The sequence below is a fragment of the Cynocephalus volans genome, chromosome 4 (assembly GCF_027409185.1).
Source record: "Cynocephalus volans isolate mCynVol1 chromosome 4, mCynVol1.pri, whole genome shotgun sequence".
NCBI lineage: Eukaryota > Metazoa > Chordata > Mammalia > Dermoptera > Cynocephalidae > Cynocephalus > Cynocephalus volans.
The window spans coordinates 38338265-38352432 of NC_084463.1; the positions used below are offsets into that span (position 1 = coordinate 38338265).

General features: G+C 41.4%; 2 pseudogenes; one reads left to right on the top strand and one right to left on the bottom strand.

Moving 5' to 3' along the window:
- Positions 1–1183: 1183 nt before the first annotated feature.
- LOC134374727 (splicing factor 3A subunit 3-like) lies at positions 1184–2619 on the bottom strand (annotated as a pseudogene).
- A 187-nt stretch (positions 2620–2806) lies between these two features.
- The window catches only part of LOC134376026 (serine/threonine-protein phosphatase 2A 55 kDa regulatory subunit B alpha isoform-like), a 71249-nt pseudogene continuing 59887 nt past the window's right edge, over positions 2807–14168 (top strand).

Sequence of the window (14168 nt, forward strand, 5' to 3'; positions counted from 1 at the left end):
AAATGAGCTATCAAGCCACAAAAAGACATAGAGAAATGTTGAATGCATATTACAAAATGAAAGACGTCAGTTTGAAAAAGCTACATACCGTATAATTCCAACTAATGATATTCTGGAAAAGAAAACCTACACAGACAGTAAAAAGATCAGTGGCTGTCAGGGTCTTATGGAAAGAAAGAGAGATATCAATAGGTTTAGCACAGGGCATTTTTAGAGGTAAAACTATTTTCAGGGCAGTATGATGCTATAATGGGAGATACACGACATTATGAGTTGGTCAAAATCCATAGAACTGTACAACACAAAGAATGAACCCTATACTATGGACTTTAGTTAATAATAATGTATTGATATTTCATCGATTGTTTAACAAGTATACCACACTAATGCAATATGCTAATAGGGGAAACTATGAATGTGGTAGAGGGAAAGGACACATGGGAACTATCAGTACTTTCTGCTCATCTTTTATGTAAACATAAAATTGCTCTAAAATATAAAGTTTATCATTTTAAAAAATGAATGGAATACACCATACTAATAGAATAAAGAAAAAACACATGATCATCTCAAAAGATACAAAAGAAAGCATTTTACCCAATCAGTATTAGTTCATTTTATGTCATTTATAACAGAAAACCTAAAACTGGGTACTTTATAAAGAAATGAAATTTATTTTTTTTACTGCTTTGGAGGCTGAAAGTCTGAGGTCAAGGGAGCACATCTGGTGAGGGTCTTCTTCTTGGTGAGGGCTCTGTGCAGAGTCCCATGGCAACGCAGGGTATCACATGGTGAGAATGGCAAGAGTGCTTTCATGTGCTCTCCTTACAAAGCCAACAGCACACACTCACAATAACCCATTAACCCATGAACCCATTAGTGGTTAATCCATTCATGAGGCAGGGCCTCCCCTTTCAGCACTGTCACATTGGGATAGATCTTCCACATGAGCTTTATTTTTCATTTTTTAAAATTTTTTCCAACAGAATCTTTTTAAATATAAAACAAAGGTAAAACACATCTCAGCCCTGCAATCTGCCAACATGCCTTATTTCTACAAGATGCATGCGAGACCATAAGACCATGTAGTAAAGTCTTTAAGAGCATTTGGTTGTGGGAAATAGAAAAAGCAGATCTCAGGGAAGCCTGGGCAGGCCTAAAAGCTGAGCTACAACCCTGAACACTAGAGTAGTCCTTGTCTTTTCAGACCCTCATACGTCTTCTTACTCACAACATTTCCTCTCTTCCTCGGTGTCAGGCTGCTATCATTCTGAAGCCTTCTGCAGTTTCAGCTTGGCCCACAAGAAGACAACATCTTCAATCTGTGTCACATTAGCAAAGTGGCCAGTCTTTGGGATGCCCAAACACCTCATGCCATGAGCGTGACACCATTCAGCAAAGTGCCACTGAAAGGTCTTGGGCCCTTGTTATGTATAGCTTCCACAAATCTCACAGTTGTACTTGATATTTAGGACATGAAACTTATACAACCAGTAGGGAATGTGTTTGCCATCCCAGCCAAGAGGCAGGTTTTGGGGGTTGTAAATGATCTGTTCTCTTATCTTCACTTTCATTCTCACTGATCTGCTCTTCCTCCTCTTCTTCTTGCTCATCTCTTGTCCTTACTTGCTTGCATTATACATTTTCATGAATGAGATGTCGCTGTTCCCCAAGAATCTCTACATACTCATAGATCTGGGCTTCTACGAAAGTAATGTCCTTGTTTCTCTCAGTGTCTTGGTTGGTACACTTTAACTTGGGATTTTTGGCAAACAGAGAGGTGTCAGGTGACTCCAGGGACTTTCCTTTGGTGCTGAATAGCCTCTGTGCTCGCTCTTCTAAGATCCTGCTGCATTTCAGGCCTAAAGCTAAGAGTGTAGATTTCAACCTGTCCAGACCCAGAGAGGCCAACTCCTCAAGGAGGAGAATGCAGAGTGGTCAAGATGGGCTCCAGCGTGGCTCAGGGCACTGCTTGTCTCTTTCAGCCATCCAGGAAAGGTACCGTTCTCCCACTTCTTCTCAAACTCAGTCTGAATCTTCCCAAAAAGTTCATTCTGATCCTGGCGGGGCTTCACTCTGTCTGTGTATTCCTGAAGGTATTCATGCAGCATCTCTAGGTACCTCTTATACTCTGCAATCTTCCTTTCTTTAGGAATCAAACAACTGGTCAAAGATGAACAGGTATGTGGTATAATCCAGTTTCTGAGATGCCTTCATGTTAATGTACTTGAGGTAACAGTCATGGAGATCAAGGTAACAACCACATCTCTCTTCATCTGTGAACTCCACCAAGTTTTGTGTCTCTTCACTTGGATTCTCTTGAACCTTTGGGAGCTCCTCAAATTCCACTGATATTGGCATACGGGTATCATTTAGGTGCTTCTGATGAAATTCCTTTATTTGTTTGAGCCTGTTATAGAATTCAGCAAATTCACTGGGTCCTGAAATGGCATTGAGCTCCTCTTTTCATAGCCCATCTTTACCATCATACAAATCCCTGAGATACCACCCTGTGACCTCCATTTACCTATCTTGCATGGCCCTAATACAGTGGTCAGAATTGATCTGGTCTTGAAATGCGGACTTCTTAGTGAGCATCTCTTTGGCCATGACATCCATGAACCATTCCTAGTGCTGCTCCAAAATTATCTCCATTCTCCCTTCACCACTGAACCTCAATTCAGAGACGCAGCCGACGCAGCCGACGCAGCCAAGAGGGGAAAAACTTTCAATCCATACCAGAACCCACCACAATTTCACAATAAAAACACACAACACACTCATGATAGAAAGGAACTTTACCAATATGATAGAAGGCATTCATGGAAAACCCACAGGTAACATCAGACTTAATGGTGAAAGACTGAAAGTTTTCCATAAGACAAGGATGTCCAATCTTGCCCCTTTCACTCAACATTGTGTCAGATGTCTTAGCCAGAGCAATCAGAGAAGAAAAAGAAATAAAAGGTATCCAGTTTGGAAAAGAAGAAGTAAAACTATCTCTAATCACAGAAGACATAATCTTATACAGAAAACATTAAAGAATCCACAAAATACTGTGCAGGAACTTCAAAAAGTTTGTGGGAAAATGGAATGGAAAAACAAAAATAAAAAATATAGATTTTATTTCTCAACATAAGCTCCAACAAGTTCGAGACTCTTTTGTAAATGATGATACCAATCATTTAGTCCATCCCTAATGAACTGAGAGTTCTGGAAATTTAACCATGTCAATGCAGTCTTTTTTACATTATTAACAGAAGAAAAATGGGTGGCCTTTAAAGACTTTTTAAGATTTAGAAACAAAAAGGTCAGGAGGAGCCAGATCAGGACCGTAAGGTGGATGCCTAACGATTTCCTATTAAAACTCTTGCAAAATTCCCCTTGTTCAATAAAAGAAATGAGCAGGAGCATTGTCATGGTGGAGAAGGACTCTCTGGTGAAGCTTTCCCAGGAGTTTTTCCACTAGAGCTTTGGCTAACTTTCTCAAAACACTCTCATGATATGCAGATGTGATTGTTCTTTGGCCCAGAAAGTCAGCAAGCAAAGTGCCTTGAGCATCCCAAGAAACTCTTGCCATGACCTTTGCTCTTGACTGGTTTGCTTTTGCTTTGACTGGACCACTTCCACCTCTGAGTAGCCATGGCTTTGACTGTGTTTTGTCTTCAGGATCATACTGGTAAAGCCATGTTTCATCTCCCTTTATGATTCTTCCAAGAAATGCTTCAGGATCTTGATCCACTTGTTTAAAATTTTCATTGACCGGTCTGCTCTTGTCTGCAGCTGATCTGGGCACAACAGTTTTGATACTCATCAAGTAGAAAGTTTGCTTAACTTGAATGTTTCAGTCACAATTATGTAAGCTGAACCCATTTAGGTCTATGGTATTAGCTATTGTTTCTGCTGTTAATCATCAGTTCTCTTCAATTAGGGCACTAACAAGATTAATTTCGTCTCTCTTTTTTAAATCTATTTTATTTATTTTGTAATCTCTTTCAAGATTAATTTTTTCCCTCTCAAATTGATGTGGATGGTCTGCCACTGCAATGCTTGGCTTCCACTTCAACATCATCTTGTCCCTTCTTAAAATGAGTCATCTATTTATAAATTGCTGATTTCTTTGGGGTATTGTTCCCACAAACTTTTCATAAAGCATTAATAATTTCATCATACTTCCACCCATGCTCCTCCATATATTCTATGTTTGTCCTCACTTCAATTTAGCAGAATTCATGTTGCTCTGATAGAGGCTCTTTTTAAACTGGTGTCTTATCTTTCATAGTACCTCAAACTAGATCCTGTTTAGACATACTATAAAAAGTTAGTAGGAGTTTTATTTTGGTGCAAAAAAAAATTTGAAATCCATGCAGAATTTTTTTTATAACACACATTTTTCATGAACTTTTTGAAGACCCCTATAAAAAGTTGTGCATGAATGATCATACCAACATTATTCATAATAGCCAAAAGATGCAAACAACCCAAATGTCCATCAACTGATGAATGGGTCAAGAAAATGTGGTATATGTATACAATGAGATATTATATAGATATAAAAAGGAATGAAGTACTGACACATGCTTCAACATGGATGAACCGTGAAATAAGCCAGCACAAGTACCATATATTGCATGATTCCATTTACATGAAATGTCCAGAATAGATAAAGCTATAAAGACAGAATTAGATTAGTGGTTACTGAGTTTCAGGGGAAAGGGGGTTTAGGGGTTGATGACTAAGTGATATAAGGTTTCCTTCTGGAATAATGAAAGTGTTCTAAAATTGATTGTGGTGATGGTTGCACAACTCTGCCAATATACTAAAAATAATTTAATTGTACAACATAAATTAGTGAGTTGTATAAGTAATTTATTGGATTGTATCTTTATTTACATCAATAAATCATCAAAATAATCAATGACATGTCTATGTTCAGAGTACTGGGTCAGGTACGACAGATTCTGTATTTTGATAATAACCAATATTTTGAGTGCTTATTTTTCTCCAGGAATATTCACAGCTGTCATCTGGGAGCTGGTACATGATATATACCTACACACTCACACACTGAATATACATATATATAATATATCAGTATTTATTGAATATACATATATATGTGTATTCAATATATATGTATATATATATGAATATATATGTATATATATATGAATATATATATGTATATTCAATAAATACTGGCAGCAAATTTCTAAGGTAAGCATAATTATCATCCCCATTAGTACAGAAAAGCAAATTTGAAGCTCAATAAGGTGATATAAATTGCCTGAATATAAATAATATAAAGGTGCAGAGGAGATAATGATTCTGGTGGAAAGGAGCCAGCATCCTGGAGGATAATGGAAAATGTGGGGCCTGTTCTCCTAAGGCCAGTGAGGACTTCTTGGGGACATGAGGAGGAGGAAGGGAGTAAGAAGATAAAAGAATTGTTCTGTCTGTTTTTAGTCTATTCTCTAAGCTGATGCACTTTGGGGGTATTTTTCTGTCAGATCTAGTTCCATGAAATTGCAAAAGATTTTTGAGATATTGAATCTCTGGAGAGAAATCACCAGCTTGTTGAGGTTATCCCCATAAGAGGCAGGTCCTAGGGGTTAGATAAGGTTAGCCCCTTGTCCTACCTTCATCTCACCCTCCCATCCCCTCTTCCTTGTAAATACGTGAGCAAAGTTCTCAGCACTCATTGTGCCCTCAAAAACGGTAGCTGCTAGTGCAGCATGCCATACAACATCACATTCTGTTATATTATTATTCATCATTGCCACTGTCATCTGGGGGTTGTCATAAATCCAGTCTTCAGTGGCCTGGACCAGATATTTGTAAATTCACATTAGACAGAATATCTTCTGGACAATAAGGATCTTTCAGGTTTTTTTGAGCATGACTAATTTTAATAAACTTTACAGTATAATCCAATACCAACACACACATGTAGCTGAAATAAGTTTCACAAAATAATACTTAACCTTTATTACATGCTATGTGATCTGATATTTTCTCTTCTGTTTTTTTTTTTTTTTTTTCTATACCAAGAAACAGAAAACATATGGGTTAAGACCACAAATTCTGGGGTCAGCCCTCCTGGGTTCAAATCCCAGTTCTGCCATGGGTTCACTTTGTGACTATGAAGAGGTTTCTTAAGTGCTCTGTGCCTGACTTTCCCATTCTGTAAACTGGGAATAATAATAGCATCTACTTATAGAGTGGATGTGAAGACAAAAGAGGAAATACTTGTAAAGCAATTAGGACTGAGTTTGACAGTGAGAGATGTTTACCATTTGTTGCAACGATAAAAATTACTATTTTTCAAAATTAGACAAAGCCTCTTATTTTAATTTCATGACACAGGAATGGGTTAGAACCAGACACTGAAAAACTCTAGGCTAGACTATAACCTGGACTGAGTCCTTCAGATCCAGGGAGGCTACTCAGCTGAGTCAGCACATGAGGAGGAGAGTGCCTGTGGCTGCTGTCTGCAGGTTCCCCAGGCAAGTGGTCAGGACAACCAGACCCCATTGTACAGGCAGAGCTACCAGGCTGCTCACAGCCTCACATCATAGCACTCCCTAATTCCCAGCTCACCAGGATATGTTAGGATCATTAGAACTATCTGCTATCTCTTAGCGCTTCTCTACAAGGAATCCACTCTGGAATAGAGACATTGCACTCGTAAAGGATAAGCTGATCTTTATGATTATGTAAAAGGGCAAGATTTGTTGATGGCAAGGTTTCCTTCTTCTGCTCCCTGGGGCCAGAGACAGGGAATTAAAACTCCTTAGTGGGATGGGGGGGGAGGAAAAGGAGGTCTGCTGACATACTCTCACTTCATTTCCAGGAGGAGACATGTCTTGATGTGATGGGGAAGACTAGGGGCCAAAGAGAGCCATTCTGCAGAGGCCCCTACAAAGGACCACTGCTGACTGCCAGAGAAGGCTGTGGTGTTGATAAAGCCTCACACTGTGAGAAAGTAAGTCCTAGCAACTCTGTAGGGAGATAAAATTCTTCCTCTACCTTCACAGAAAAGTGAAGACCTAAAGAAGTGGCCAGGGCTAAGTGCTTATATATTAGGTTGAACAAAGAGCAACAACTGTGGGAAAGTAACTACAATATATGAGGGGACTAAATAAAAGAAGATAAGAGTTACTTGGACCAGGTCTGTACAGATTTCTCCTCTCTGGTGATAAAAATGTTTCTTTCATCCTGGTAAAGGGAGGGCATCTTTCATGTGGGAGTTTTGTCTCCTACTTGTAGGAACAAAAAGGAGGTCAGAGTGACCTTCTTGCATCTGCTGTTTTTAAGTGCCTGTAGCTCAAAATAATCCATGTGCCAAAGTGGCATATTTGGGCAGTTGCCCTGAACTCACTAACGATGTTGCTTGTTACAATGGACAAACCATTGGGAACACAGAACCTTAAAAAGATTAATCTTTCTCATCTTGGAAACTCCTCGAAATGGCCCCTTTACCACTGCAGCAGTGCTTGTCACCCCCCAACTCACACACCCTTTCCCCAGTGCCCAGGCATTGAATCTGAAGTTGGCTCAACCCAGAGAAAGAAGGATTTCTTGTAGGATAGCCAGGTCCATGGGTTGAGACAGAGAAGTTCATAAAGGCTCTGTAGTCACCTACGGTCCCTGAGAGCAGGAATTCTCTCACAAATATCAGGGGCAGCATAGAAAGGACAAAGGAACCAGCCTACAGGGCCCACTGGCCACAATGAACACCAAATATTAATATTTAAGCAAGACTTTGAAAGATCTCAAGTTCATAATGACCTTCAAAAGAAGAAAACTCATATTAACATATTAAAAGCCAGTGTGAGCGGGTAAATATAATGAAATATGTATAATTTTTATCAATTTTACCGAGTAGGGAAATATAGTAGCCTTAATAGCAGCTCCATAAGATATCAGTTCCTAATCCCTGGAACCTGTGAATGTTACCTTATATGTCAGAGTCTTTACAGATGTGATTAAATGAATGATCTTGCATTGAAGAAATTATCCTGGATTATGTGGGTGGACCCTAAATGTCATCACATGTACCCTTGTGAGAGAGAGGCAGGAGAAGATTGGAGACAGAAAAAGAGAAGAAGGCAGTGTGACCAAAGAGGTAGAGATTGGAGTGAAGCAGCCACAAGCCAAGGAATGCCAGCAGCCCCAGAAGCTGGGAGAGGCAAGGGATAGATTCTCTCCTACAGCCTTCAGAGGGAGCGTGGTTCTGCTGACAACTTGATTTCAGCCCAGTAAAATAGATTTCAGACTGCTGGCCTCCACAGCTGTGAGGGACTAAGTGTACATAGTCACAAGAAGCTAATACAGGAAGTGTTAATATGAAACAAATATTTTGTTTCTTCTACCAGTATCAGTTTATAGTACAGAATTTTTCTGTGTAAGCTGGAGGAGGGGGTAACATCAAGAAGTAAGGCTAAATGTACCAAATAGCAGATAAATCAAGAATGTGAGCCAAGAGGAGGACAAGGATTCAAGAGTGTGTTTAACAGATGAGTGAGCCAAATCCCTATAAAAGGAGAGCCCACTACCCAGGGAGCCCCTGATGAAGATTGTCTCCTTGACCAAAGTCTAGCCATGTTCCTCTGAGCCTTCTTTTCAACTAGACCTCAACCTTTGCTCATAAAGACTTGACATCGTCTCTAACAGCTCAAGTCCACGTCCCTAGGATAACCCTAGCCCCTCTTAAAGAGCCTCCCTGAAAAAACTCACAGCTGCTAGAAGAATCCACTGTTTGTTCCAGCCGGCACCTGAAGACAGGGCCCTTGTCTCCCAGCTTTGTGGGAGTATAGGAGCCTAACTTCACATAAGTGCCAGTCAACAAACCCAGGTGGGTTTCACATGGACTGAACCCCCTTCCTTGTTTTTGTCACTTTTCTCTTCCCTACTCTACCAAGCCGCTGTTCACTCCCCTCCATATGCCCAGTCACCTTTGTACAAATCAAAGTTCAGTTCAATTCATGCTGCATTCTTTTCCGATTGAAATTGTATATTACAGATTAGAATCTGTTCTTACAACTTTAGTGTCCAGCTTTGTTTAACGCAGATGCTCCCACCTCCTAAGAATGGGGTCCTCCAAAGGCCCCTGCTGATTATTACAGAATACTGAGTACAGCTCCAGGGCATTTAACCCTGGTAATAGATCAGGTCTCCATAGCATATTGAGCAGGCTTTGAGATGCCAAAAGAACACAATTAGGGGGAGGAAATATGTTGTTAACAATATATATGTACCTATGAGAACAGTGTGGACTATAAAGCCTTACTGAAGTGTCTAGTAGAGATCACCTAAGGAAAGAGATCGATGGGGTAGAGACCACACACCGGAGACCACACACCGGAGACCACACACCTATGTCAAGACCCAACAAGAACTTACTGCTAAGTCACCTAGACCCCAGGACCATAGCTGGCAGGATGTTGTTTCTACTTTGAAAGGTCTGGTAAAATTACAGACCCATGGAGAAGAGTGGAGGCAAACCCAAAGAAAAAGTAGGACTAAAAGGAAGACAAGAGAAGGGAAACAATTATCACTCCATGGCATTGGAGCTGTTAGAAGCGTGTGCATGTATATGCTGACAGGTTTTTGAAATAGTGTAGGACTGTGCTCACCTTCTCTGTGTGCTAAGGGGGTTAAAGTACTTATTGAGAAGCTGATCTATTTGGCTTGTGATTCCATTAAAATATTTAGAGGTGCTTTGTTAATTTTACAACCAAAGTTGTAATTGCTCTATATAATTTGCTATGTCTGTGTACAGATAATCAGAGGATTGTTAATAGTTTACTATGTTAGAAGGGTCAATTGTTTGATATCCTAAGATGGTTGAAGTGGGCATTAAACTGCATGTGTGGAGCCTCAGGTATTAGAGAATCGTCACCACTGATGCATTCTAGGAGGGTGAAGTGTGATACGTAATTTTTTGTGTGTATTTTTTTTTTTTCCTCAGGAAGAGAGATTGGCCGGCAGGGAAGCTCATCCATGCTTAGCACTATGAAAAGTACCAGCAATGGTTTCTGTGGCTGGTGGAAAGAGTTCCAGAACTAGAGTCAGTCCTTCCCTGGGTGGGGCAGAAGGGTCAGAATATTAGTTTCATTTCTTTCTGTAGGTAGAGCAAGAGGGAAGAGATTCACATGGCACGAGTGCTGCCCCTCCTCCCTGCCGCTTTCTTTAATCACCACTTGGCACCTTCTCAAAGATGTGTTCTTCCTGGGGCAAGAAAAGGAATGACACCATCAGAGCTCAAAGGGCAAAGCAACAGCATATGTGGGGGGTAAAAAAAAAATATCACAACATATGTGGAAATCCAATTCCTTTAATTCTCTTAAAACACTCAAACTTCAACAGGCATATGGGGAGGTGAGGATTCTGAGAGTCCAGATTTAGTGGAGAGATTCATAAATCATCTCTTTATGGCCTTCTTGGTGTTACATATGTTGACCAAATCCCTTGGCTTCATCTTTCCAAACCATCAGCCATGAGTAGATATTGGCTTTCATCGGGCACAAACCTCTCCATCTCCTGCACAGTGTCGTTTGTTCTCAGTTACCAGTTCTAATTCCAACAGATCTTTTTAGAGATGAATGACCTCAAACCAGCACATTTTTAAGCTCATTATCTAGAGCCTGCTGGCTGATAAATCCAATTTTCACTCTTTTCCTATTCTAAAAGGGGCTTACTCTGCAAATGACATTTCCCAGGATCCTTTGCCCACTGGCTTGCAACAAATGGGAGGCTCTGGTGGGATACTGGAGGTGGGATGAAGGGAGAAGCCAGGTTATTCCCTCCCCTATCTGTCCACTTCTGATGGTGTCTCCAGCTATGGCTACATCTCCTTGTCACCTTTTGCCTCACTTGCTTCCTCTAATTGTAGAAATAACAAAGCAAATCCAAAATATATGTGCCTTCTTCTCTTTATACTCCAGAATGTGTCCCTGCAGACCCACAAAGGCAAGAAAGCAACCCCTTTAAAAAAGAGGAACACCAGCTCAGGGCCTCCAGAGCTTAAAAACTGTAAAGGGGCAGAAGTAGGACTCAAAATCAAGGATTTTGACCTCAAGCCACCCCCCAGATCACAGCCTCACCCTGCCCCCACCACCCATCCCACCACTGCACACTTCAGGCAGACCCAGCTTGGGTGCCTGAAGAATTAATTCTACAGTAGTCCCAATGTAGGGACTACTGTTGCCCAACCTTGGTGTAGATCTCAAGCTACTCTGGAGAGCTAAATAGTGCATCAGTTTCTGCCAAATCCCCTCTATTTCCATATAGGTGGCATCTGCTTATAGTGAATGCCAAGGGCAGGCAGAGGAGCAGGTTAATCATTAATAGCATTTTCCTGTACATTTATAATGGAGTTACTGTTAAAATCAGGGGCCCCAGCATACAGAAAGCCACCTCTGGGAATTCCTGGCAACAGCCCAGCGATCAGGTTATGGTGTTCCAGGCAAAACGCTGCTTCCTCAGTGAGGAGGCATGGGGAGGGTGGGGAGCAGGGTGGGGTGTCGCCAGTTCTCACAACTGCCCTTGGGATAGGGCTGTGGTCAGTTGCGTTTTCACATCTATAACCTGGAAAAAATCAGCATCACACACAGACACACAGGGACACAGCCCAGAAAACCAAGTCTTCTCCTAGGGCAGCCTTCTCAATCCTGGTGTTTTCTACAGGTTTCAAGTAAACTGAAGTGTGTCCAAAGCAACATTTGATGAATAATAGCTAAAGAACAAAAGATGAAGAACAACCCCCATTGTAGGAGACTCATCAAGGTCACCTCTTCCTTAGCTCTGTGCCTCCCTGCCCAGACCTCGTTCTCTCCCAAGCACCATTCCTATATCTCTGTCTCCATCAGGATGTTGACAGGTGATAGAAGTTCAACATGACTCATACTAAGCTCAATCCCTCCCCTACTTTGCTTCTCAAATCTGTTTATTTTTCTATCCTCCCTTCCATTATAGGTAAGGGTACCATAATCCAGCAAGTCAGACAGGCGAGAAACCTGGGAGTCATCTTAAATTCTTCCCTTTCCTACTAATCCTTCTCCTCTCTTGAATGGGGCAAACACAAGCCCCGGGCTAGCTAGCCAGCCCATAATTTTACTTCCTGTTGAAGTTTATCTCTTTATAAGAGAAAAAGATTTTTTTTAAAAAAGTATCTCTTGCAGGCATTCTTCACCCACTCTGTGATGGCCTCTCTATCCTTCTGCCCCACTCCCTCCACCTCCATCTCTGTCCCACATTTCTGACACAAGCTCATGTTCAATTGAGCAGGAACAGTCCACATGCTGGCTAGTTATTCCCCTTGAGTCACACCCACTGGGAACTGGGTTTCGATTTAACTCACCAGGGCCTCCAGCCTGGAACACTGAGATGAGGACAGCAGTGTCCATGTGAACACTGTCTGCAATCTAAAGGAGTGAGATAATTCTGTGTACCTGTCTCTAAAGGAAGCTGGACCAGGAGGAATGTCATTGACAAATAAAACAGGGTCCTCCAGCTTAAGCATTCCATAGCCAGTGCCCAAATAAAGTTCCACCCACCACCTGTACCCCACATGGGCACCCATACCATGGAAACTCTCCATCCCCCTCTTCCACCAAAACTGTTCTTGAAGGCAATTTAAGATCTACATTCATACCACTCTGAATTGGAGCTGCTGAGCTCCCAGCCCAAGGGACTTTTTTTCCCCTTTTTCTTTTTTTATTGACAAATAAGGAATAATTTCAGTACATCTACTATACAACATGGTAGTTAATGTTAAAAACAATGTATTGTATCCTTGAAAATTGCTAAAAGAGCAGATTTCAAATGTTCTCACCACAAAAAAAAATAATAATAAGTCTATGCGGTAATGGATGCATTAATTAGCTTGATTTAGTTGTTCCACAATGTATTCATATATCAAAACATCATGTTGTACTCCGAGGAACTTTCTCGTGTAATGCTTTACCTATCACTGTGGACTTCCAGCTTGGGGGTTTCCAGGAGGAACAAGCTCCCCTCTGCTGCTTTTAGGTGAGAATGACCCAGTCTGGAATACGGTAGGTGTCCATGAGGTAGACACACCTGAGACACACAGAGATAGCCCAGGACCTGAGAGGCAGAGTGTATCTGTTCTTGGCACAGGTCTCTGACCCACTGCCCAGGGCACACCCCCTTGCCTGGCCAGGTGGCTTCCCGGTGACTTTCCTGTAAGGAAAGCAGGATGCCCTTTGCCGGTGACTTGTGCAGAGAAAATGAGACTCTGCAAGTCTGTCAAAGTGCTTTGTAAACTATGGGGGGCCATGCAAATAGGAAGAATGGTTTAGTATGTGCCCTATGATAACAATGACAGGAGAGACTAATGCAGCATCCTCCCTGGCTTTGGCCTTGGGGAGCAGGAGATCCATATTGTCACATGAATGAAAAAGCTTCCTGAAACAATGAATGCACACATTACTTGAGCTCTGCAATGTGCCTGTTATTACTGCGTTCTCCTTTGTCTCTCAGAACTACATTGTTTATGCCTTCATGAGTGGCAGCAAAGTGTAGGAGGCCAACCAAAAGAAGCAGAGTAGAGGAGGCAGAATAGAAAAGGCTGAGTGGAGGAGGCTACACAGTACAAGGAGGCTACACAAGCCAAGGAGGCTACATTGACAAGGCTGAGTAGAGGGGCACACACAGTACACCCCAGTGCTGATACTTGTACACCCCAGTGCTGATACTTGTACACCCCAGTGCTGATACTTGCACCTACTCTGAATTTCCATTTCCTCCTCTGTAAAAGTAAGAATATCAGTACCTGTCCAGAAGTGGTATCTTATCTTCCTCTGTGTCCAGCATTTGGTAGACAGGCCTCAGGAGACACCCGTGGGACAATTAGGAAAGTGATTTTATAGTACATAGCTCACTCCAGTCCAAACCCTCCTGTGCTAAGAAATACTGTGCAAAACCCCATTACTGTCTGGAAATGTGACTCATGGGTAACATCATCCACCTACAAACATTATAAACTTAAACACATCAATGCCCTGAACTTTTATATAATAGAAAATGTTAGAAAAGTCATTTATAATAAAATAATGGGTGTTTAAATATGGAAATACTTGAGCACTATGTGAGTAGAAGACATAGCAAAGAGGAGAGATGACTGGATTTAAAAGATTGGA